The sequence below is a fragment of the Cydia fagiglandana genome, chromosome 4, assembly GCF_963556715.1.
Source record: "Cydia fagiglandana chromosome 4, ilCydFagi1.1, whole genome shotgun sequence".
In the NCBI taxonomy this organism is placed as follows: domain Eukaryota; kingdom Metazoa; phylum Arthropoda; class Insecta; order Lepidoptera; family Tortricidae; genus Cydia; species Cydia fagiglandana.
Window position 1 is genome coordinate 14600157 of NC_085935.1, and position 26972 is coordinate 14627128.

General features: G+C 37.3%; 2 protein-coding genes across 2 annotated transcripts in view; both read right to left on the reverse strand.

The window, feature by feature from the left end:
* The window catches only part of LOC134663839 (uncharacterized), a 193814-nt gene extending 185238 nt beyond the window's left edge, over window positions 1-8576 (reverse strand). Inside the window, exon 1 of the mRNA XM_063520354.1 lies at window positions 8013-8576. The gene's annotated coding sequence lies outside the window, so the exon portion shown is untranslated. The remainder of the gene's footprint in view (window positions 1-8012) is intronic.
* Window positions 1832-26972, reverse strand: part of LOC134663837 (NADH dehydrogenase (ubiquinone) complex I, assembly factor 6) — a 127156-nt gene continuing 102015 nt past the window's right edge. The window contains exon 6 of the mRNA XM_063520350.1: window positions 1832-1842. The gene's annotated coding sequence lies outside the window, so the exon portion shown is untranslated. The remainder of the gene's footprint in view (window positions 1843-26972) is intronic.

Sequence of the window (26972 nt, forward strand, 5' to 3'; positions counted from 1 at the left end):
CCACATATTAATATCAATCTGGATTTAAGTGACGTGCCTGACGAGTACACTAAATACGATCGTGATAACGACTTGTTGTAAGCGTAAGCAAACATAAATACGAATAACAGCTATTTTATCCACTAATTCTACGTTAACGTTGCCCGTTACTGCGTCACGCTACATTGATTGAATCTAGTTATCGATGAATCAGATGCATTTCTGTGAAAATAGATAAAGGTTGGGGACCGCATTATAAGAGCAATTTCCATACAGTTTAGTCCCGAAGTTAAAGGACCTACTGTACCTATTATACTTATCCCATAAAAATATAGCTTGATGAGGTGTGATCAGTCGAAAATGTGGACATGTATAAAATAGATATTTTAATTGTCAGCCAAGAAAGTGGTCTACCACTTTTCGGCTCTATCATCTGATTGATAGTCAACCTACTGTGCGTTGATACGTTGTACCTAACGTAGGTACGATAGTCAGAATACGACACAGTAAACTATTGAAAATTATAAATCAAGAATCGTAATTGCGAAATCGGGATCGATCTGTTTGGATGGCATAACTCCGACATAAATACGCTTGTACTCGTATCAGATGAAACGTTCATAGCCAATTGGGTCACCAAGCAATTATACAGAATATTAATTATACAAACATGACATGGATGCACCAAATACAGGATCGGAGCTCTGGAAGTGTAGGTTAATTTGGTGAACATTGAAATGGATTATAGCATCGATTAGCCATTGTTTGTATGAATAGGGCATTAAGTTTGTGCATGCGATCGTGGAATAAAGTACAGGATCGCCATCAGATATATATATCGGAGCGGCCAAGGTGCTCACAAATATCTGAGCACGCATCTATTGTCAGGGCGTTAGAGTGCTTGTTCAGATATTGTGAACACCTTGGCCGCTCCGATATATCTGATGGCGACTGTACATCATGATGTTCATGATAAATAAAAAACCTGAAATTTAGGTTCAAATTTCAGTAACGCTCCTGAAGGTCAACTGAAAATATTTTTATCTCTTTGTTATTCAAAAATAATGAGTTATGCTACTTATGCTTGTCTAATCTATGCATGCTTATGTTTATGAATCATTATTTAGCGTGCACGACCTTGAGCCGCGCGCTCGGCTGCGCTTCGCGGTTCCGGTATGTCTCGGTCCAAATAATCCTATTACTGGAGATGTGCTAATTTGAATTGCTATTATTTATAATATAACAATTATAGTGCAACTGTATAATCATCTATTACTTCATTTACTTCATCCATTATTGTGGCGATCTATGGGAACAAAACGTATTATAATTTTTTTAAGTTTAATATTTGTTTTTCAAAAATTCGCTATAATAAGTAAAAAAAAACCGGGCAAGTGCGAGTCGGACTCGCGCACGAAGGGTTCCGTACCATAAAGCAAAAAAAAAGGAAAAAAATGCAAAAAGAAAACGGTCACCCATCCAAGTACCGACCACGCCCGACGTTGCTTAACTTTGGTCAAAAATCACGTTTGCTGTATGGGAGCCCCACTTAAATCTTTATTTTATTCTGGTTTTAGTATTTGTTGTTATAGCGGCAACAGAAATACATCATCTGTGAAAATTTCAACTGTCTAGCTATCACGGTTCGTGAGATACAGCCTGGTGACAGACAGACGGACAGACGGACGGACGGACGGACGGACAGCGAAGTCTTAGTAATAGGGTCCCGTTTTACCCTTTGGGTACGGAACCCTAAAAACTGTAACCGTTAGAAGGTGGGCGACATATTAAACAATGTCCAGTGGTTGGGAGTGATTTAACGATTTTTAACGCATCTCCTTACTGTCACCTTTTTATTAATAACTTGATTAAGGACTCGATTAAAGGTTAAAATTTTGAATCTTGAACCAAAGTCTACTGAATGGTCGAATTGGACAGGACCGTTACATCTGCGCAGGCGGCCTAGCCAAGGTGACAATCGCTTGCGCTTCGCCATCGAATCGCTATACACGTCTCTCTATCACTCTTCCATGTTATGTAGTGTGACAGTGATAGTTGTGTTCCGTTCGCGACGGAGCGTTAGCGATTGGCATGTTGTCTACGGGGCCATTTTAATGAATGTTTGTGCGACTAGTTAATGTATCTTATTATTAAAGCAATTATTTCAACCTCGATCCCAGTGCTCGATATAACCTGGCTAGTCCTGACCTAAGTCAATTAAATATAATTGACCTTCTGAACTTAAACTGACGCAAGAGCCTAGACCTGCCAAATTAGCTGCATTTTAAGGATTAGCGCACAGTTAATTGCCATTACGTCGTAAATTTATTAATGAGAAGTTTCAATTGAAAGCAGTATTAAAGCGAAAAGTATGCTACTACATAAAATATCGGTTGAATTTAATGCTTTTTAACCCAATGATGGTGGATTTATAATTTGAGAGAGTACCTACCTTAGCAAGTTATTCCATTTCCAGTGTTATGTAGCAAACTTGGATCACTTCGACGACTGCCATTTTGTCAAGGGGTTTCATTAGAAATGGGATCAGACGTAATATCAGATAATTATTAGTCCCTACTTAATAGATATTGCAACTACACATCAGGAATCCATTAGAGAGGAGGTTTAAAGGTTGGGCTAAGAATATCAAGCGACTTTATAGGTGTGTCTAGCATATGTCTTTTTATTGCAAGTTTTATTTTATGTTATTATGTTGGCTAACTCATTAGCTATCAGCTATCACTCTGACGTGTCTGTGTATCCTAATGGGGCTTTCTTTACGCTAATAATTTCATTTATATACTTTATTATGTGTTTTTAAAGGAAAAGGAAGGGAAAGGAGTTTGTATTATTTACCGACTGAAAAAAGCTTCCTCCAGTATTTTCATTTTTACAGAATAGATGTTTCCTCAATCTTAAAAACTGCGAGGTACAAAATACCTGGCAAGGTGAAAGGTTCCTTTACGAAGATAGCGGAAGAGAGACCCTTTGAGCCATAAATAATGAGATTTGGCAAGCGGCGGTCATCGTTTTATCTCGTAACTTATGGAGCTTATATAGTGCTGTATTTGTACGTTCAGTTGTTTAGTAACGCTTGCAAAATAAACATAAAAATGGTACAAAAGTACCTTAAAGTTGCCAGTCAAACAATTCTACTCCAGTACAATATATGTACTTTATTAATCAAAATTAATCCATTCTAGTTAAGTTTGTGGCTATCTAAGATTAATCCTATCTTAACTTTTAGTGAAATCGGGCCTTTTTGTTACTTTATGTTCTAGCTGTGACTGCTGTGAGAATTATGTCTAGAAACGTTATTTTAAATGGGGAATAAATACGTATACGAGTATAACTAAATGTATTATGTGCTTACAGGGACCGAGCCCGGAGTCCGGACGTAGAAATTGCCGGTCGTGCGACTTAGGTACCCTACTCGTATGTCATAACTATTTATGAAACAACTAGTTAAACAGTAATAATCTAAATTAACTGTGTACATAACACTGCTGCCTGGAATATGAACTATTTCATTTCAATAGGTTGTAATTTTCATTTGTATGATAAAGCTAACCAGCTTTTACTTAAAAATGTCAATTTGCGGACATTTCATGAAAATGAACATGTGATCGTAACGAGCTGTCATCACACCGAAAAGATGCATTTAATTTCTTCGTCTTAAGCTTGGGGTTACTTATATAAAAAAGTTAAATCAAGTTTGCTTACCTACTCTGAACTTTTGAAGTGTTTTTTTGTGTTTAGTTATTTAGTTGATTGTGAGATTAAATCAATAATCTTTAGTGAGAGAAAGGTCCCTAATCGAGAAAATATCACCACAGTTGAGCAAAATCTGGTCGATTTGTGTAAATCTAATTTCGACCCCTCTACCCCATTGAACCGCACATAGTGGGGTGGTCACCCCAAAACTATTGATTTCGTTTATTATCGTCCGACGACTCTTGTATAACAAATCACTTAATCCTTTTGTGGACGTTGTTGATTGTCAACATGATGCACAAGCTTAAGTTATTTATCGTTTTATTTACTGCTTTAATAAAGTTTGGTTAACATATTAGGGTAACCTCAACACTTCAACAGCTTCACATTGATTTTGTTAAATTTCGGTACCTACTTCGTTATTACCTAATATTTAGGTTGAATATTTTCCATGGAATTATGGTTTCGTTAAATTTGATGAAATTTGGTTGGTGAATTCAAGCCTCAGCCCAGCCTATATCGCGATAGTCTTCTTTCTCGAAATTCATGAGATGATATTCCCGAAGGACCTTTATCTGTCCTAGAATTAAAACTTGTACTTATAAGAAATAAACCACGTCGCATTTTATTGCAAGGCCGCTGTAAAAGGTCCCTCGGTTAATCTAACTTCGTCATATATAGAGCAGGAAGTACCTATACCGCCATGCGCTGGCCCTTGGGGGCGGTAATGTGGGACGTTAGTAGTCTTTGCATTCGGCGCACATTAGCAACGGCTCGGCAACACTTGCCGACGACATCTTCACAGGACCATTGGAAGTCAGATCTTCGTTAGACGATCGAATTGATCGACGAAATAAAATATTTTATGAATAAATATATATTTATGCTGCTGACGTGGTACGGACTTGAATTAATTCAGTTGTCACGTCAAAGATATCAAACATTCCATTTCATAATTAAATTTTACGAGTATCTTCGTATTTATTAGCAGCATCACAGCGTGTAAGTTCTTCATTAGCCTATTCTAATCCGCTTCTGGTCTCTCATTTTGTGCCAGTAGCTGTCTTCCAGCGTTTGCCACCTTGCGTTGATCATCACACTCACACATACAATTACTTACAAGGTTAGTATAGTACGAATACAATAGTAATACTGTATATAGTACTACAAGTAGGATATTCCAGACGATGCCATCACTCTAGGTAGAGCCACGGTAGGTACGTACGAGTCTGACTCAACGCAAGTACTCAGATCTCATAACGTCAGCAGCCGGCAGCGATTGTTTACAAATAAGAACGCGGTACTTCTATTTAAAGCATTGCAAAGTTAGTGAATAGAATCAGGCGTTACTTTGCGGAAATCTATATTAATTAAAACCAAAAATATTACTTTGCTAATCCGCGAAAAGATAACGTGCTAATATGTGCTAACCCCTTATACTTTTTTTTAATGAGATAAGTCTTTAGTGAGAGAAAGGTCCCTAATCGAGAAAATATCACCACAGTTGAGCAAAATCTAATTTATACTTATATTTTTACCTGTTATACTTACTTGTGTATTTTTACATGCAATTAATGTTCCCACCCTCCCACCGCAAGAATAATAATCCACCGCAAATAAATATAACAAACCACCACCAAAAGAACAATACTCGACACGTGTTTCGCCTCTCTACGAGGCAAAACACAAAAGCGAGGCATTGCAAAGTTAGTATGATTCGCTTCAAAATTCCACATTCTGATATTTCTAAATAAGCACGAGTAGGTTCATAATTTACATGCATTGGTAAAAACAGACATAACAGATTGACGTGCATACGTAATTCGTTTTAATTTCCCTTGGGTATAATGATGCTCTCGAGAGCTATTTCGGTTTCGCTCGTATCGTAGTATCTATCTTGAGATGAAAAGCACTTAACCCGGCGTATTTTAACTGCCCAAAATAAACTATGTCTGTAAAAATCATGAACGATTAGGGTAATAAAACCAGTAGTAGGTATAGTTACTTATGTTCAATTAAGACCTTTGCCCATATCCTACGAGTGTATCTTATTTGACTGGATAAAGCTACGGATAACATTGCTTTATAATGGGAAGCCCCCGTGTGGAAACCGCAACGCCACTATAGCGGGCAACCGACCGTTAAAACGAGTCTTGCCAAAATACGAGCCGTCTGTTAGCTTAAATCTATTACAGAAGCCTTTAAAGTAACTAATCTTTATACCGATATGAAACCTTTTGGTTTTCGTTGTCTAATCTAACCTGAGGTAGGATTGCACCAGTTCAAAGACGAAGCATACTTATTTATCCAAAATATACCCATGTAAAAATACCAAGTTTCAATAAAGTACATACAAACGTTATGCTTATTAAGTTACTCAATGGGAATCTATAAATTCCTATAAACTATCTCTCTATTGATATGTAAACCTATTGTTTCCAAACATTTCCAAATGATAACCAAAGACCTCCTTCCCTTTTGTCTATTGTCACCATCGATTATTGTCGCGTCTTCAATTGAGTAATGGTGCTGCCAATAGCTGTAGATATAAGATACGTACCCACTACAGTTTTCGACACAATTAGCATGTGGCAGCCTCGAAAAGTAGTGTCTTCTTTCTAGTCCTTGCTGCAGGATCAGCTGGCTGGAGGTACCCCAAGTATCAGTATCTTCCTATTTAAGGAAACTGTTTCTATAAACTGTTTGTTTATCGATCGATTTTCATAAAATCAAAGTGTAGAACTACTTAGTTCTCCATCGGGTCCTAGTAAATGATATTACACTCACTAGTGGAGTCATATCCTAGGTGGAACCATGAATTTATGAAACAACGTATGTATCAGCAGCATATATAGGGCTTATAAAAAGCTGACGGACTGCGCCCGTCCGTCGACCTCATCGCGACGCCATTGTAACTCGGCTGCTGCTCATGAAATATGGACTGACTGTCTGAAAGAAAAAGCCGCTTCCGTACTTCACAAGTCAGCTACTAGCTTTGTGCATTTCTTATCAACAAATCTTTGGACATGGATTTTCTAGCTTCTATCGATATAAATTCGAAGGACGTGTACCCAATATGTATCTTCTTTTGGATATGAATATAAATCGAGAAAAAGTGATCTGTTCTGAATCGAAAGCATACAGTTCTCACGTTCCTTTTAAACCGGTTTCGCTTTATAAAATCTGCCCATTGGCGAGCGGTCTGCTCACACAAATTAGGTACACGCTACGCATTTGAATACTTCAAAACCTGTAACATCCCTCTTGTATTTTAGTAAACCTGTTTCTATTATTTGAGTATTTTAATAATATCTTGATCTTTCGTGTTTCAGCTTCATCTTCTTGGTAATAACGGTGTGTAACAAAGGAAATTATATTGGAGATGTTTGTAATACCCGCTTTGTATATAGCATATTTACTGTAAACCTAATCACAGCCGTACTAAAGATCACTTTGATTTCCAGTTGCATTAGCATATCAAAGCTCTCCGAACTCATTTATTCAGCATAGTGTGAATCTCTGCGTTGTGACAAAGGCCGACGTCAACTCCTGCTAGTGTAAACCTATTTTAAGATTCAGGATTTTACATGATGCATAGTTTCCGTTAGAATCAGTTTTCTATTTAAGTAGTTTTTAGATATACCTATCTCTTTCGATGGCATTTACATCATACTTTACTATGATCGTTTCTTACTTTACTAGCACAATCAGATTTTTTATCTTTAGGTTCTAAAATTGTCATCATAGACGACTGCTGCTGTTCTTCTGAAGACGCATTTCGCAAGCTTCTTCCATTGAAAGGGTCCATCAATGCTCTCGTCATATTATTAGCCAACATGATAGGTACTTTCATGTTCCCTGCCCACGCCGGGGTATCGTTCCCCCGCTCACCTGTGGGCAGCATAGACGTCCTTCATATGCAAATGTTTGTTGCCAAAATCAGATTACATTAAACTGATACAGATTACAGTAGTTTTATTATTTTATACCTAATATATAGGTACATCAAATATTGGAGGAAGTACCCGTAGCATATATTTCGTCGTACTAAGTACTATGTCGTACTTCTTAAACACTACTTAGAATACTTACATTAGCATTTTGCCTCCGTCTACCTAGATATTAAACAATAGCTATAAATATTCATGGCGTTCTTCGAGAGCCTTCAAAGATATTTTGCACACCTACGAATATTTAATTTTCTATAAAATAGCGAACTAATAATAATGTTCCGTCGATTTACAGCAAGGTATTTTGAAGCAGCAAATCTAGTGTTTCGTAAAAATTATACCAAGCTAAAAGAAAAAGAAGGAGCTTACCCGTTACTTTACGCTGAACGACGAAAGTCCGCAGCGGGCACGCACGGCACAAGGAATAGGTGGACACCTAGCCTAGTCAGCCCAGTGCATATTCCCAAGGTAAACAAAGATTACATAAACTCAATCCCACGCACGCACGTCACCCCAATCGATTTTCAAACTTTCGAATACGCCCACTTATATTTTACAAGTAGGCACACGGAGGCTAAACTCGCTCGAACGGCTTATTTGCAGCACTGGTTCCAAAAAACCGACTAATCAGAAACTTCTATGCCCTTGAATTCATACAGGTTATGTTATCGATAGGAAAAGCACAACACGCGCACTGTCAGTTCAAACAATCACAAATCGGGTTCGAAGCCGGTCTCGGTAGAGTTCACTGAACAAGGCGGTGATTGTTTTTTATTTTTGTTTTAAAAAATGTAGCTGTTGATGTATCACGTAAGATGCGGTGTATGGGGAAGGTTAGCGAACCCGTGGCTCGCGAGTGCCGGGCGGAGCGACGCTGGTCCCCCCGCGATCAGGCGCTGACTGAGCGGCGCGAGGGCGCCAAGTGGCGAGTGGCAAGGATGAGACCCCGCGCGCCTCGCCCGCAGCCGCCGGCCGCCGACAGTGCGCGCGCCTCACACACCACCTTAAACACTCAGCGCAAAATATGAAAGGCGTTAAAAAAACACCTCCAAAATTTTCGAGCACCAAGTTAAGTAGCTTTTGTTATTCACGATTCACGACACTTCCAGGAAGTCGTCAAAGCTTTATTGCACAGCTGAAGTTTCAGTCATCAAAAGTTAAATTCTTGGGACACGCTTACATAATCCTCTATATAGTACTTAGTCATTTATTTACAATTCAACAAGATGATTTAAAACTCTGGATTTATTGTTTAATATAATTATGTAGTATAGTATATTAGTTACTTAGTTCATAACTTCCCCTTGCATCTCCATTCTCCATCATCGTACGAAATCGTAAAAAAATCTTCTTCGTAAGTAAACTAAAATTATGTCAAAATCCGTCGCCAAAATCAGAATCGTTCTCCGTTCAATCAATATCGACTATAGAAACACAAAAGGAAAATATATTTTATTAGAAATTCCAATACCCTTTTAAAGAGATGTTATTATTATCGGGCGATTTCAATTTTGAAGCCGCTCAATCTGTGAGAAGCAGCCTCCGAAAGAAGTAATAGAGTCTTATCAGTAAAGCGCACTCCTTGCATAATAATGGATGATAAATATTGTTAATAAAAATGGTTGATACACGGGGAGGGTGTTTGGTGTGCGGATGCGGTGCGCAGATCGCTATTTATCACAAGCAAGGACCGGAAAACCCCTCTTTACGCTTAATCCTATCAATTCGGTAACCCAATCGATTCGGTTACCTTATCATTCGGTAACCCTATCATACTGTTACCTGATTGTAATGGTAAGCTTATTGAAACGGTAACCCTAACCTTTAACCGAGTTAATCTCAAAACCCTATCGCGATAGGGTTTTTGTTAAGGGTTTTTAACTGGTTTTCATTCAGTTATGGTAACCTTTATTATCGGTTGCTTACTGGTTTGCTACATTTAAAGTAGTTTTAGTGATGTGCCGTCAGAACTAAAAAAATACTAAAAAAATAGTTTATTTTATTTATATGTTGTTGATTTTATTTAATTTATTTATTTTATTTTGTGTATTTTCGTTATTTTTTTTATTTAATTATTTTATTAATTTTATTCAGTTAATAATTTCAATTTAATTAATTTATTTAATTTATTTAATTTATTTAATTTATTTAATTTATTTAATTTATTTAATTTATTTAATGTATTTAATTTATTTAATTTATTTAATTTATTTAATTTATTTAATTTATTTAATTTATTTAATTTATTTAATTTATTTAATTTATTTAATTTATTTAATTTATTTAATTTATTTAATTTATTTAATTTATTTAATTTATTTAATTTATTTAATTTATTTAATTTATTTAATTTATTTAATTTATTTAATTTATTTAATTTATTTAATTTATTTAATTTATTTAATTTATTTAATTTATTTAATTTATTTAATTTATTTAATTTATTTAATTTATTTAATTTATTTAATTTATTTAATTTATTTAATTTATTTAATTTATTTAATTTATTTAATTTATTTAATTTATTTAATTTATTTAATTTATATAATTTATTTAATTAATCTAATTTATTTAACTTATTTAATTTATTCACTTTATTTATTTTAATTATTTTAGTTATTTTATTTACTTTATTTATTTCAACAATTTTATTTATAATATATGTAATAATATTTATAATAAGAACACACCACACAGGTAGGTATAAAGATAAACAAAGGAACGGCAAAAAAACTTGTTTGTGCTGGAGGCTTCATAGACCGCCCATGCCAACCTCGGTTATTCAATAATAAGTTGAATTTAAGTGTGCGTAAAGATTACAATCGTTTGAACTGGTCAAAAACCTCATAATGAGGTAACTGAATAGACTGGGTTTTATTTCGGTTACCGGTAACAGAGGTTAACTCGATCTGATATGGTTACCGAATCAAAGTGTTACCTTATTAAACGGTTACCGTTATGGTAGGGGTTTTTATAAACACCTCTAAAATAACCTTATGAAAAACCCCGGTTAAGGTAACCGGTTCCTGTCCCTGATCACAAGATAGAGCAAATAAGACAACTTGCACTTACCGTTTTGGTAACGAACCCCGCGCCGCTGCTGGCCGCACCGTTCAAATAGCGCCACTTTATACTGTTCTTGAAACTCGATTTGAATACTCAGACGCAAACAAATTTACGCTTCGCGATCGAGATGTAGTGAAGGAAGAACACGAGCATATGAATGGTTACCGCGGCCATCGTGCAGGACAAGCGGATTTTTGATCCTGTCGGCTTCCCCGAGTTCCTGTCTATCTAGTGGAGGGACATCTACACTGCGAAGTCATCCGCTGTCAGGGGCAGGTGATTGAGTCTTTATCGCTGCGTCGGCGAGGCGAGGGGCTGTCAACGCCACTTACGCAGACCGAGCCTCTCATAACTTTCCTCCCAAAGAGCGAAGATGAAAGCTCTAATGAAACAGCAAAAATAGCAATTATTTTAAGCTTTTTTGTGGTAAATCTTGATTAATCTTATTTAAAACAATTAACTACTAATTAGAGTCTTAAACGATCGGGAACACGCATATATGATATCCAATACCCTCATTACCCGATAAAGCAGCAAGTTTTATGAAAATGCAGCTAGGATTTTTTAAAATTACCAGAATTACCTACGACATGTAGGTACATCTACATATGTATGTACATTTGAAAACAGCATAAAGCCATTAGGGAATTACGTGACAAATAAACACAGGAGAGCGTCGTGAATAAAACGTCATTATATCTAATGATGAACATAATCGCATGCCCTTGGAACAAATATTCCTAGGTAATTTAGATATAATTATGCTAAAAAACATGCATATACAAAAACAATACACCTAAAAAGAGCATGAAATCAATGGGAAATAGTTAATCACATCCGTTACTAACAGAAACAAAGTTATTTAGAAATGACCCGTGAAATATAGCTCCTTATTAATGGTGATGGCGCTTTTGTCTTTGATGTGGCGAGCGAGATAAGGCTGATTGACGGTAACTGCAACTTATCTACATTCACTAAATATTTTAGCCTCTATTGCGAGCACATTTCCAATATTACTTGATCCCGAGATCCCTAGATATCCGTTAATGTAAGGCGATTACGTCATTAAGTGGTTCACAAAAGCAAAGCGGTTGGTTAATGTTGTGAACACCATCTAAAAGTGTTATTCCCATTGTATAGAATGCTGCGAGCGAGCCGAATATTCGTAATAATTTAATAGGTTCAAGTGAATACAGTGGTCTATCACTGTGATATACTCGATAGGTTAAATTTTGTGGACTATACCGGCAAGTCATAAGTCATAACGTATATATATTAAAGAAGGCTTGATGGTTTTTACTACGGTTCTGTATAATTTAGAAACTAAGAGACCGGCATCAGCAATATCTTACTAAACTAAATCAGTCAAAACTAAAGCTAAGACAAGACGTGTAAAGAAAATATGAAGTAGGTAGAGGTACTTACTTATCTGTTTGTTAATTTGTCTAATTAAATACACAAAACAAACAGATATTGATTAAATTTGGCACGTGGAAAGCTTAAGACCTAATTGCCGTGGGATTAATATAAGTAGGCTGCATTATTATTTGAAATCCACGCATTGGAAAACAACAGACCGAATCCCACGCGTGCGAATTTGCGGGCATTACTAGTCTAGTTATTAAACTTCAATTATAGCCATTGGTCATGCGGTCTGCTTGCTGTGATTTTTAATATTTATACGGCGAAGCTACAGGTACGCTAGTACACTTGAGCGCTCGACTCGTACGTTGTCCGATAACCCAGGCCAGGCCAGGGCCAGGTAGAGTTGGCAGGCTAATGGGTAGCGGTACAGGGTAGCCCACTACCCCGCTTTCTAAGAACCCGTCGACCACTCGAGGCAACCGTTTAACTTGATAAACGCGGGGAATAATAATAAACGATGTCTGCTCGGTTGCTGGACACGCGATTTTTTGCTTACATGATTATATGTTTTATTGGCGATGGCGATCAATAATAATATGTACCTATACATATTTCTGCACACAGATTGTCCAATCGAATGAGTCTGTTTAAACTACCTGTAAGGGGATAATGTTTGTTTTAAAAACACTACACAGATGCATTGCTCTTTTCATAGCATGTAGTTTGAGACTTCCCAATCATATCACTGGATTTTTTGGCTTAGGCTTATACACCCATATTATTAACAATATTCAAGAAACAATAGAGTGCTTAATTAACCAAATAATATTAAGTAGGTAACAAATAACTAAAACAATATGCTGACAACATCTTTGGAACCAAATATACAATGGGATATGAATTAATAGCCTATTCAACCTGTTCAATAAAAAAAGATTAATTGGAAATCTGTTGACGAGGCCTACAAGGCGGGACAAGAGCCAAAGTACCGCGTAGGTACTAGACATGTGCGCCGCGCCGCCGCGCCGCCGCCGCCGACGATTTTTCCACGCCGCCGCCGCCGATAAATTTGACCGGCGTATAATCGGCGTGGGAGATTTTGATACCTATCGTGTCTTATTCCATGTTGCGTAGTGAGTAGATAGTGTCAGAGGTATAATTTAAAGATCCTTATGCTTTTTCGCTTATTATTTGCCAGTGAAGCATATTAGCATAATTTTTGTTGTTGCGGTGTTAGCTGTGATAACGATTTAGCGTTAATTTAAACAAGATCTTGTTTCTGGATCTCAGGTTGTTATTTGATATTTTATCGCACAGCTTTTTTGTAGAACGCATTTTGTTTTACATCAATAGTCTCTTTATTGTCAATTTAATCAGTGAACTAATGTCAAGAAAATAGCAGGTTCATATCCTAGGACATAAACATGCTATTTTCTTCTTAGAATCTCCAGCAAGCTGTAATTGCGTATTTTATGATTTCTCGTATGATTCTGGTGACACGCATGAGAGTCATCAACAAGACATCAATGTCATCATATGATAGATATGATTTGATTTATTTATCACATAATATACAATTTCATTTAAAAATACACACGATCAATTCTTAGTCATTTTATGGTTATTATCAGCTTCTTTTACTTAGTAATATATATTTCAATCAAAATTATAAAAGTCAGGTTAAAGCTTCGTAATAAGCTATACCTAAACAATGATACCTACTTATAGGAACTTAAATCACCAAATATCTTCACTAAGCTAGGAGTAAAGAAAACAAAGTAGACCTTAATATTCTATAAAACGGGACACTCCAAAGACATTCTGTTGAGCGAATCAACCGGCCAGATAAGTTTACTTTCGAAAACGACGATATCTTTAGTCTTACATAGTTTTCTGTTAAACTTCAGTTCAGACAAATGTAAAGTATTCATCATTATATCGTATCGTAACAAATCCTAAGTGAGGCGACAGCGGCTGGGAAAAGTCAATATAGATTTAAGGCAACTTAAAGATTTTTTTGTGTTTTATTTGTATTTCGCTTAAAAGTAAGTAAAAATACTGCCTGAAATGTAGCGTTTTAAAGTATCCTTTTTAATTTAATATTTAAACATACCGTTGGTAACCAATAGATAGGTATTGGTAATAAATGGTTGCCAAGTGACATGCCGGGATATAATTTTCGGCAATAATTTAGAAAACACACATAATATGCTTTGGATAGCCTAGTAAATACTCAGAAGGCTTTAATGTAGAGTTTCTACAGCCACGTTCTCATGCAGTATCAAAAATTATGCCACGCCGATTTCACGCCGATCACGCCGCCGCCGCCGGTCAAAAAATCATCGGACGCCGCCGCCGATGATTTTGCCATCGGCGCACACCTCTAGTAGGTACACAAAAAATATCCAACCGAATCGGGAACCTCCTTTTTTTGTAGTGCATGGGCGTTTATATTCCACGTGGATCTTCCACAGACTTATATTTAAGTAGAAATATACTCGTATGTCAAAATGGCTATAAGGCTATACGATTAACGACGAACAATTGAACATCATTTAAAACAAGTTGTAATATTTAATTAATAGCTATACAACGATATTTATTTTTGCGTTTGAGAAGGCCTTCATTTGTTACAATGAAATGGGAAACTCCATTTCTAATTGTGGCCATATTATAAAGTTTAATATACTTCTACAGAGTCACAAAAACAACCTTACAATCATGAATAAATGTTATTTTAATTGTTAAATCTCGGTATTAGTTAAGGCGACTCGCGCAGCTCCGTGACTTCACATATTTTTGTGTTTCACCACATATTTCGGAGGTGCTAGCGCATTATTCATGCGTCAGTTTCCAAGGAAAATACATTTTTCATAAAATTTGCCCTCTGGTTCCATTTCTTACTCTGACAAGCCATCTACCTAAGACTGGTTACAGTAGTAGTCGTAATAATGTGTCTGTCTGTCTACCAAAGACAATACACGCGCTGGCTTCATAATATGAAAAACGATAAATCTGGTTTACTTATTGTTACGCAATCACACTAGGCGAATATTTTAGTTTTTAGGATTAATTACTATAAGCGTTTCTTATTCGCGTGTGTTCGCATTAATTGTTTATAGAAATATCTTTAAATAAATCTATTAAATTAAAACCTTTAGGTACAGTCAAAAAGTCGCTAATGGTTTTTTTTTCTAAAATATAGCTTTCTCAAAGATCTCTTAATTCGACACACGTAAATTAATCAGATATACCTACAGAGTGATTTTTTAAATGGGGCATTTAGAGCAGCTATCAGATCCCGCGCTGTTACGCCAAAATGGGCTTAGACTGTAAATGTCAATAATTGTTAATTAAAAAGGTAGGGATGGTCTCCTAAGAACATTTTGGCGTAGCTGCTAGCACGGGTTCAGGTAGCTGCTCTCAGTGCCTCATTTAAATAATCCAACCTGTATAAAATGGGCACAATCTTATTTGACGCTATAAATACAGCAGTGGTTACTTGGTCTACTTATACATACACGTTTCCCTTACCCGCTCAATCCGGGACACGGAAATTAGTCAATGTATGGAAACACGGTATATTTACGTTTATTCGCATTCGACTGTCACAGCTCATCTGCGGGCCATTTCCTGTACAGACGCGGTGCAGACGTCTACGTAATCACTTGCCTATATGTGTGTGTGTGCATGCTTCTTGTTTAGGCGTCTAGCGAGTTGTGTGACCTTATGACATCACGTAGTAGATACCGCTATCATGTGCCGCCTATAGTCAGGTTATGGTCAATCGGGTACCTAGTGTTGATTACTGATAGCAATATTTTAGACTATTTCGTCGAGAATTTGAAGCTCTCATATAGCCGATAATAAATTTGATTGTATGTTTTTTCGCTGATAATCAGTGGGCCCAAGATACTCCTATACTCTAGGACTAAATATGTTTATATGAAAAGGCGGTTTCGCTTACCTGTATCAAACTTCGAACCGCCATATTGGTGAACTAGATTTAGTATTTAGTTCTTGTCTACTCGTAAGGCGCTTTTACCATGTTCGTAGTTTTTACGAAGGCAGATGTTGATTTCCTTTCCGACATTTCTTGTCGTGTTCCGCTCCATTTATCTCTGCAATTTACGTTTTACGCTTATTATTTCCGATTCAATTTGTTTACAATTTTCTGTTTCATAAACGGCTTTACAGATTCCGCATATGTACCTGTATTATTCTCTATACTTAAGCAGTTGCGTGTTAAAAGGTGTAATCTTCTAATATTACATATACAAGCAGGTATATCTAATCCACGTAGTATAAAAAATGCAAACCCGGTTGTTACCTTTTAAAGAAAGTAACGTCTGGTTTTTCAACGCGTGAAACAAAGGTACAGACTAAACATTTACGTAAAAGATACTTTCTGATGTTGTTCCATTGTAAACGTGTAACGGCTTTCATTCATGCTAAACCTTTTCAGTTGCACGGTTTAATTCTCGCCGGGACGACTACAGCGCCGGGAGACATAAAAATTTTTCATTTACATCGAGTTCCATGTATTTAGGACCTTAATGTTCCTATTTGACGTATGTGATACCAAAAATGCAATGAAGGCGTGCGTTTAGCTTGTGTTCAAAGCTAAAGTAGTTACATGTGTCAGAACGTGACGAAATGATAATCATATTGAATTGAAATTAAATGATTATTGATTATCCGTTTCTGAATACGTCACTGCTACTTCCCTATTCAGTTTTATGGTGCTACATAATAACGGTGAGATTTACCGACAGCCGCAGCCTAAGTCGCTTTAAAGCGTAATCCTTTCAAAGAAAAACAACGAGAAAATGCTTGTTAGGTCTAGTGCTAATTAGCCAGCACGCACTCCGACCTCGGTGCTCAGACAATGCACCTTGAGGAGTAACTTACAAGTTTTGTTGTAGACTCTTAACAACCTATGGACGAATTATTTTCACTGCTGTTTGCTTTTGTTGCAGTTGAGTATAAAGACGAAAATTTAAGTGTTCGCGTAAAATGTTTTCTCAACTATGTTATACTTTGCTTTATGTTATGAGTGGCGGCTTAGGATAACAATCATGTGAAGTTAGTGTTGCTGTAATTTGATAGTTTTGGGGGTCAGTGTCCTTGCGGCCAGTGACTCGGGCCGCAAGGGTTTCTGAATGGACACCGTGGACACCGTCCCTAGCTAGAGTGACATTCATTGGAAGCAGCAATAACAACTTATCTTCATAGACTGTTTCATTTCCGTGTCCACCTTTTCGTTACTTTTCAGCCTGATGTGCTCTCCCCTTACCATCCAATTTTGGCGTATCTATATGTTACACACATTCATAAAGGTTAATGGGTACGTAACTGCAAGACACGATCAAATTAAGTATTAACGTAATTGGACAGCGTTACAGCTTCATTACTGTTGCAATGTAGTACATCAGCACAAGATAATTGTATCTTGCACGCACGTGGTTAATGAACTGTAATGGCCGTAGAGAGTAATTTAAACTGACAGAAAATTGTGATGGTACACCAATAAATTACCTAACTCAAACAAAATCTATTTGCCCGACACACAAAAAAAAAACACAACAAATGAGCACGTCTCCCAGACTCCGTCTACTAAGTGATCTAAGTGTACATATCGGTCTCTTTTGTAACTATATGAGTCACTCAGCCAGTAGTGAACTATGAAAATTGCAATAAAATTTTGCGAAGTTTTTAAAAGACAGCTGTCAGGTGACACACGGTTTGGTTTTGTGCCATCGACCTTAGTAAACCTGCGACCTGTGTAAACTTTATATCCAACTAAGCCGATATTCTGTTTATGTTATAGTATGAAGACGCAATTTAATAAAGAAGCACAATAAATAATAACAGCACTGTTACGAATAGTATGGTTAGTGAACACTCCCGGGACGTCCGGGCAGCTTATTTCGTTGTAGTTGAGCAGGAAATCGCCTCCTCCAAACGCAGGCCGTGATTTAGTGGCCATTTTTCATCTGTATTGCACGTGGGGCCTGGCCGCCCGAATTGCCCTCGCCCGTGCCCAGTCTCACACCGCAATCAATTGAATACTTTTATTACTTTCTCCACAAAATTCTCGGTTTTTACCTTACTCGTGAAAACGGCTATCGTTTACAGATAGCCTTTATTTTATACAATGTAGGTACATTTAAGTAAAGTAATGCCCTCATCTACAAATACGATAGTAATATTGTGGGATGAAACTAGTCGTAACTATATAGTTTATAAAATTGTATTTAAAACTTGTTCCCAAGAGTGTTATCCTAAAAGGTAAACAGCTTTTTGGAACTTTAAGGGGAATTTAAGTGTGAAACATTTCTATTTTCAAATTGAAAGTTTTGGGATAGTACACCTCATGAGAACTTTTAATACGGATTTTTATATTCTAATATTAAGGGTATTTTTTATAGCAGGCAGATTGTTTAAAAAGGCCGCATTTATACTTTTGTCTTTCGCGTCCGAATTGTTAAAAGGGGTTTTCCTGAATAAATGAACATCTCTGAAAGGCAGTCGTGTAAAAAGGCACAAGTAGATTTCGTTTGTAAGAGCGTTGAAAAAATGCGTTTTGTGAAACGGCCTGGGCACTGGAAGGCCCCGCTAATGGCAGCCCAAACGCCAATTATATCAATTAAATACTTTACGACTGAGCTGTGCCGGCCTCTCTTTTTGTTTCATGAGCATTATTTATCCGCTTTAGACGTATTTATTGCCCCTCCAGTTCGGCAACTCTTGATACCAAAATCGATGTTTATATTAACGAATCTGTAAAATTTAGGATGTATATTTAAACTCCAAACGTAAGATATTTTAATATATCTGAGAAAATCTAGCTGATAACGAGAAATTTTGCAGCAGATTATTTGGCAAGTAAGGCCAAAATGTACCCAGATAAAATGGAACTGTTTTATCCATTTCTTAATTAAGTAGAGAGCCTTCCCGAACCGATGTAGTATAAAATTAAATAAACCCCTGACTAAACTAAACCAGTACACTTTATCTACATCTATATATATAAATGCAAGTGTCCTGACTGACTGACTGATTCATCAACGCAGAGCCGAAACTCTAAAAGCCAGAAAGTTGAAATTTGCACACCAGATTGCATTTATAAAGTGTACAAGAGATAAGAAGCGAGTTTGAGAAATTCAACCCCTAAGGGGGTTAAAAAGGGGATGAAAGTTTGTATGGGGTTAAAGTTTCCTTTTAAGCTAGGAATTTGAAACTTCGTAAAAAGATATATTATTAAAATACAAGAAAACTAATTTCAGCGTTTTAGAAAATTCATCCCCCAACGTGGTGAAAAAGGGGTTGAAAGTTTGAATCTATTACAAATGCTTTGAAACTTCTTAGAAAGGCGTAATAGATGATTACAAAGAAAGTAATTGCAACGTTTATGGAAATTCTACCCCTAAGCCGGTTAAAAGAGGGATGAAAGTTCGTCTTAGGGTGCAAATTTTATTTTAAGCTAGGAACTTGAAACTTTGTAAAAAGGTCTCTCTCTCTCCTCAGCATTATTATTCCCATCTGATTGTGGGGTCTGCTTTTCTGGTCTTTTCTCTCCACTTCGCGCGATCGGACGTGTCGTCTACTGAAACGTCGCAGGCCCTCATGTCTTTTGCTATGGTGTCCGCCCATCTCATCTTCGGTCTTCCTCTTCCTCTGGAGCCGACAATGTTCAGATCCATAGCAACATTCCCGATGTAATCAGGAGGTCTTCTTTTTACGTGCCCAAACCATCTCAGTCGGCTCTCTTGTAGCTTATCGGCAATATCACGTACTCCGAGGCTACCGCGAACGTACTCGTTGCGTATCTTATCGAGCCTCGTTACCCCGCACATCCACCGGAGCATCTTCATTTCGGCGACTTGGACAGATCGGACATGGCTCTGCGTCATAGCCCATGTTTCACTCCCATAGGTCAGAACCGGTCTTATTATGCTCTTATAGACTAGGCCCTTAAGCTTCACGGGCATCCTCCGATCACAGGTAACGCCAGTGACTTCCCGCCACTTCAGCCAGGCAACTTGAAACTTTGTAAAAAGGTATTAAATTAAATTACAAGAAAACTCATTTTAGCGTTTTTGAAAATTCATCCCCTAAGGTGGTGAAAAAGGAGTTGAAAGTTTGTATGGATATCAAACATTTTTTCGAGCGCGGGACTTGAATCTTTGTATTTGGGGATACTATTAGAAGACAATAAAAGTAATTTCAGCGTTTTGTAAAATTCATCCCCTAACAGGGTTAAAATTGGTTTCAAAGTTTAAATCCATTACAAATGCTTTGAAAATTCTTAGAAAGGCATAATAGCCGATTACAAAAAAAAGTAATTGCAACGTTCTTGGAAATTCAATCCCTAAGGGGGTTAAAAAGGGGATGAAAGTTCGTCTTCAGGTGCAAATTTTACTTGAAGCTAGGAACTTGAAACTTTGTAATAAGGTATTATATTAAAATACAAGAAAACTAATTTCTGCGTTTTTGAAAATTCATCCCTATGGTGGTGAAAAAGGGGTTGAAAGTTTGTATGGATATCAAACATTTTTTCGAGCGCGGGATTTGAATCTTTGTATTTGGGGATATTATTAGAAGACAATAAAAGTGATTCAGTGATTTGTAAAATTCATCCCCTAACAGGGTTAAAATGGGGTTCAAAGTTTGAATCCATTACAAATGCTTTGAAACTTCTTAGAAAGACATAATAGCCAATTACAAAAAAAAAGTAATTGCAACGTTTTTGGAAATTGAATCCCTAATAGCCCCCTTAGGGATGAAAATTCGTCTTGGGGTGTAAATTTAATTTTAAGCTAGGAACTTTAACTTTTTGGAAAAAAGGTAATAAATTAAAAAACATGAAAAATAATTCAAGCATTTTTGAAAATCATCCCCCAAGGTGGTGAGAAAGGGGTTGAAAGTTTGTATGGAGATCAGATACTTTGTGAGTGCGGAATGCGGAACTTGAATCTTTGTATAAGGGCATAGGTACCTATTATGAGAATACATAATAGGTACCTATGCCCTTATTATGAATATCAAATGGACGGACCGGGTCAGAAACACAAACGTCCTGAGGCGCGCAAATGTCGGAGGCATTGAGGTGTATCTGATGAGGCGGCAGCTGCGGTGGTGTGGGCACGTGTCTCGGATGTCAGAAGACAGAGTGGCGAAGCGTATCTTCTTTTCAGAACTCCAGAATGGTAAGCGTAAAAGCGGTGGCCAGTACTTACGATATAAGGATGTTCTGAAAAGACATATGAAGAGATGCCAACTAGAGCCCTCTGACTGGGAGAGGAAGGCAGCGCAGCGGCCCGAATGGCGGCGCCTCATTAATGATAGAGTTAACATTTTTGAGACGGAACGCCGCAGTGAGCTCGACAAAAAACGTGATGAGCTTAAGACTCGGCCGACAACCTCAATTTCCTACAACTATGTAGGTGGTGTGCTGACGTGCCCAAAATGCGCTCGAGTATTTAGCAAGAAGATAGGGTACGTGAGCCACCTAAGAGCGCATCAGAGAGTGGATCAGCTACACTCTAATAACACGAGCTAAAAATTGCCTAGTCCAGAGCACACAGTCGCTGGGGCCGAAATCGGTCAGGAGAGCATCATGAGAATACAAGAAAAGTAGGTAATTTCAGCAACCAACATCAAAATGCACTTGACTTAAAACTTCATACAACTTGCTAAAAAAAAAGTACTTAATTTCAACATTGCTTGGATATGAAAATTATAGGTACTAAAGATGTAAAATGTTGAAGATAAGATTCCACGCGGACGAAGTCGCGGGCAACAGCTAGTAGTACATACCTACCATAATATTTGAATTTCTTTGTAGACTGCGGGCACGATTTCTCACGATGTTTATTTTCATCGCTGAAAAAGCTACCTGCAACAGCACCACCCTACAGTTATGGCAACAAAGCACCGAGTTTTAAATAAAAAGAACTCGAGACTTATGCTACTGTGAAGAACCTGGCATTGTTCATAATGGTCAAAGTATTTAATTACAAGGATTGTTGGCGGTGGCGATTTCATCCATTCAGCCTCATTTGCTACAAGAGCACTCAACTCAACGGCCTTTCACTTAAGACGGTCTAGCAGTAGAAGCTCCTTGTTACTGTTATACTTGCAATGCTATGCTGACACACTTTGTACACACATACAAATGGATATCCGAACATGCATAGCGTGTCTGTCTTAAACCTAGTGCGCCAAAAAGACTTTTCTAAAACGTTGTCCAAATCATATTGTTCTCTCTTACAACACTGCTGCATGCATGGGCTCGAAACAAAATTGTCAGTACATTGGCAGAGCCCTATTGTTTTCCCTGGTAATAGCCCTTTTCACATATGTTGTAATCCTACCCGTCAAAAAAAATATATAAAATCATTATTTTTTTTCTTTCAGTACAAACGGTATTTCTTGTATTTGGATTTAGTTATTGCAGAGTATTACCATATAAAATTAAATTACATTAGTATAAGCATTAAATATTAGTAATTATTAAACAAAAACATTAGTTTTGAACAAACGCGAGAACCTCAAAAAATGGGGTCACCTGACGAAAACATATGCATCGGGGCTCGTAAATACCTACTGATAATATTTATTCACGTGAGTATAGCAGGATTCACGTCAGCTTGGTACGTAAATACTTTACACTACTTTCATGCGATTTTCTGAAACAAATAAGCTGTTCCTACAAGCGAACGCTTGTTGCATTTTCCGTCACTGTGGGAAAATATTTGAAACCATTACAAAATATGACGAGGGAGAAAATGTTGAAGAGCAATTTTACCAGGTTACTTTTACAAACCTTTATCTAAATCCATGGCATTCATTTTAATAGTGACCTTATGTGGTAAGGAAAAAGGTAAAATTTTCAGCGATAAGCGAAAGTCAGATATTCGATTGTGAAGGTAATGCTTGAATTTGCTACGGCCACGGCACTCGGCTCGGCGCAAACAGCCGCAAACTGACGCGTCACGGGCGAACCGAACTCCACTAAACTGATTTTCGTCATTAAGGCGGCGGCTGCAATCACACCGGGATATGCTACGGTAGTGTTTACTCCTGTGCAGGCTACGTGAATGAGAAATTCCACGTGTAGGTATATACATATGTGTGTGTACCTATGCTTAAAATTTGCAGCGACTCCTCTTTGATCTGCTGTGGATTGGAGGGTGTCTTTTCCTCAAAAATTGTATTATAACTACGCCCATCTTACCACATATAATTTGGCTAGATTATCTTAATGTTTGGCGTAAGTACTAAGCTACTAACTAATTTTGACGAATGCAAAGTTTCACAAAATGCAGAAATTTTGCTACAACATTTTGCTCATGTTAGTATATGTAGGTATTTTTTGAATATACATATAATCAATGCGTCCGGCGCGCGTCCGCGATATTAAGAATTTAGGTAGGTACTTAAGATATTTAGGATTAAATTGGCACGTTTGCATGTACATGTTCGATAACATGTACTGTATATATAGGTATTTTTTAAATACATATTGAGGGGTTAGTACTGTAGACTTAGTAAGATGCTGCAAGTTCAAAAGCAATGATTCCGGATCACGCACGATAGTGACTGGTGACTATCCCAGCTACATAGCTAAAACTGCTACCTAACTATTATACTTGTAGAGCTAATACGGGCTCTCAAGAGTTGAAAGTTTGATTTAACATGAAAGCTGGTAACTCTTTTCAGGTTTCACATTAAAAAAGTTACGAATAAACTTGTGATTTTTCGCAATGAAGTTTTGCTGGAATTGATTTTTAATAACCATTTTAATTGGGAAACATTTACGATGAGCACATAATACAATTTAAGCATTTGACGGACTATTTAAAAAACGTCGGTGTGATGAATTGCTGTTTTGCTCCGTAAATCGAATTATGCTAGCCAATAATTGTTTAGTCAATTAGCCAGCACGAATTACCTTCTAGCCTCGACACAAAACCAGAGAATACAGAATTCTTATTGGTAGTTAAGTTAAAATTAAGGTTAGATATTTTGAAAAAAGTTTTTTTTATGAGACACTGTGGTTTCATGAACTTCGATCATTTCAAAAAAGTTACTCCTTATGCTTCATGTGCAATACCGACCCTTCTGTGATGAAAAGCCACAAATGAGTTTCGGTGATTGGAAACAGAATTTTTGTGGTCATAATTAGGTATTACAGCTTTTTAACCTCAAATGTAACTACGTTTTAGTTAAAAAAAATAAAAAAATAACAGCACCATTACGACATGATCAAGGCGACTCGTGTACTATACGAGGCACAGGAGTCAGTGCGGAAAGCCAACGCCGGCACTGCCGGCAGCTTTGAACTGAATGGCGCTCATAGAGCAGCTCGCTCGTTACTACTGTGAATGCAGAGTAATTGAGACCGGCGCTTCTTCATCAAATTACTTTCTTCCGATGACCACGATGCCGCGCAATGAATAGTTATTTACGATACAAGTGCGTAAAAGAGAAAATTCGAAAGGAGTGGCGATAAATTAAAACACGACCGAATTATCTATTCGCACGTGTATCGTACAACGTTTTACAGTACATATGGCCCCTAAACTTTTGACATCGCACGAAAAGTGCTATTTTACGCACTAGTGCGGAAAAATAGGACCATATGTACTGTAAATTATATTTAGAGGCACATATAATATATTTAGTATAGTGGTGCATAACTTTAGCGCGAATTATAGGCAGGTACCATTGAAATATAACAAACATGTATCGGCAAATTTACAGTTTTATAATTTACCTGTACCGCCTTCTTCTAGATGTTGTCTAACGAGTAAAATGCGGTACAGATTCCCGGAAAAAACCCGAAGAATTCTCGATGGGCGGATTTACGTTTACCTACACTTCTTTTAAACAAGGAATATTACTTACTATAAAGAGAAGCAGTATATAATAGTTACAATAAAAACCGTCAGAACCTTCGTCATTGTATTTCGTTGTTTAGACATAGGGGAGCGGGGGGTAATGGGAGCCAGCGGGTAATGGGAGCGGTGCGTCTAGTGACAAAACTATAGCTCGTATTCGCTCAGTTGCCACTCGGGCGCCTTCGGCACACTGCGACCATGTTCCCCTGCCGCGCTCGGCTCGCCAGTCCCAAGCATTATGTGACCAAGGACGCTTGTCGATTTTTCGCTCCGCGCTTATAAATAATACACAATTTCAACGGCCTGAAGTCTGAGGTTATATGTTTGTTACAATCAAACCTGCTTTGTTTTAGGTATAGCTAATGTTTAACTTTTTCCTTAGTAGGCTCCAATTACCCCCGTCTCCCCTAACATTCAATCCTTATAAAAGGCCACGTGTCAAGAAGGGTCAAAAATGCGTAAGTGGAGTGGGCAAGAGGTATCTTGACTGAGCAGTTTGCACGCGTCCATAGGCTACGGTATCTTGTTGTTTTCAGGTAGGCAGTACACCCGCTTGTTTGTCACCATCTTTCTATATAGCAAGACATTTCTTTAACTATCTTTAAGACCACAAACGAAACAAATTAAACCCTTTTTACCTCTAATCTTACACCTACTTCAACAAAGAGGATTCAATTTAGAGTAATCAGCCTGCTTACCTTCTCACCTAAACACTTTACGTTGACAAAATACATTTCCCCTCCTGGAGAGAGCGCAAACATAACAGATTAGGTCGTTTCCACTACAGCCAGAGGTCGGAAGTGGCTGGTCCCGAGCGAGTAAGTATATGTATATATGTACCGTACACGTACATAGCTTGACTTGACTATATTAACAACGCTGTGTTATTTGATTTACTGTAACCGCAAGCCGCGTAGTGCGCTGCTATCATATGTTGCTGAAACGCCATGGAACAAGTTCTAACAATAAGACGATAATTCAGATGTAATGTAAACCAACAGACCATCTGTATCCATTAATTGATCATAGTCTGAATAAGGTATGTTGAAGCTGTCATAGCGAGAATCTTGATAAATCGTGGTTGTTGTAAATAGTAATGAAATAAGTTTTTGAGTACCTACCTACTTATAGTACGAGTAATTAGCACACATTTCAATTATACTTTCTGTTGTGTCCTTAAGAAGACTTATGTAGTTTTTGAGTAAGTATTCGTAACTTCTTGGTAGTGGAGTTAAGTTAGGTAAGGATTCGCAGTTTCAGTTAAAGTTTAATAACAACAGGAACCGTACAGGATGTACGAGTATACTGAATGTTTTCTTTCTTAAGCATACATGTTTATGTAAGGACAAGCGGACGAGATTACACATGAGATTGCAAAAAGAGAACAATGGCCGCATATTCAACAGGACAGCGACGAAGCACATTCGTGAGCACACCCCACGAGGCGTACCTACTACGCATAGTGTCCGAAAAGAAATATGGGGGTATGAGGCGAGTGCGAGGTCGATGAACCCCAACACGCCGCGTGCATTTCCTCAAGCAATCTTATTACTGTTAACGCCAACTGTAATAATCATAACATATCTGACAACTGTGTTTTCGTTTTCATTCATAACGAGCAGACGAACGAAGAGAGGGAGCTTGTGAGTTGTTTGTTCGTCATAGTCAGACGGTAGGTACTTGGAATGATTGCTGGGATGTAAACTTAAACGATGTGTAGAGGTCGTTTTGGCCGTATGTCTTATACTTTGCAATCTTTGCATTAAACGTTTGAGTAACATGCCTACCTATTTTGTATATAAAAGGAAATCATCACAGGTGTCTATCATGCCTATGAATTGAATTAAAATAATCAATGATGAATCCTTGCATGCAGGCTAAGCCACGCTGGAAATTTTCTGACTGATAAATCTATAAAAAACGAAGGGTCAGGTCAGAGGAGATATTTCAATCCGCGAACACCTATCATAAATCTGTTCCAAGCTAGCGC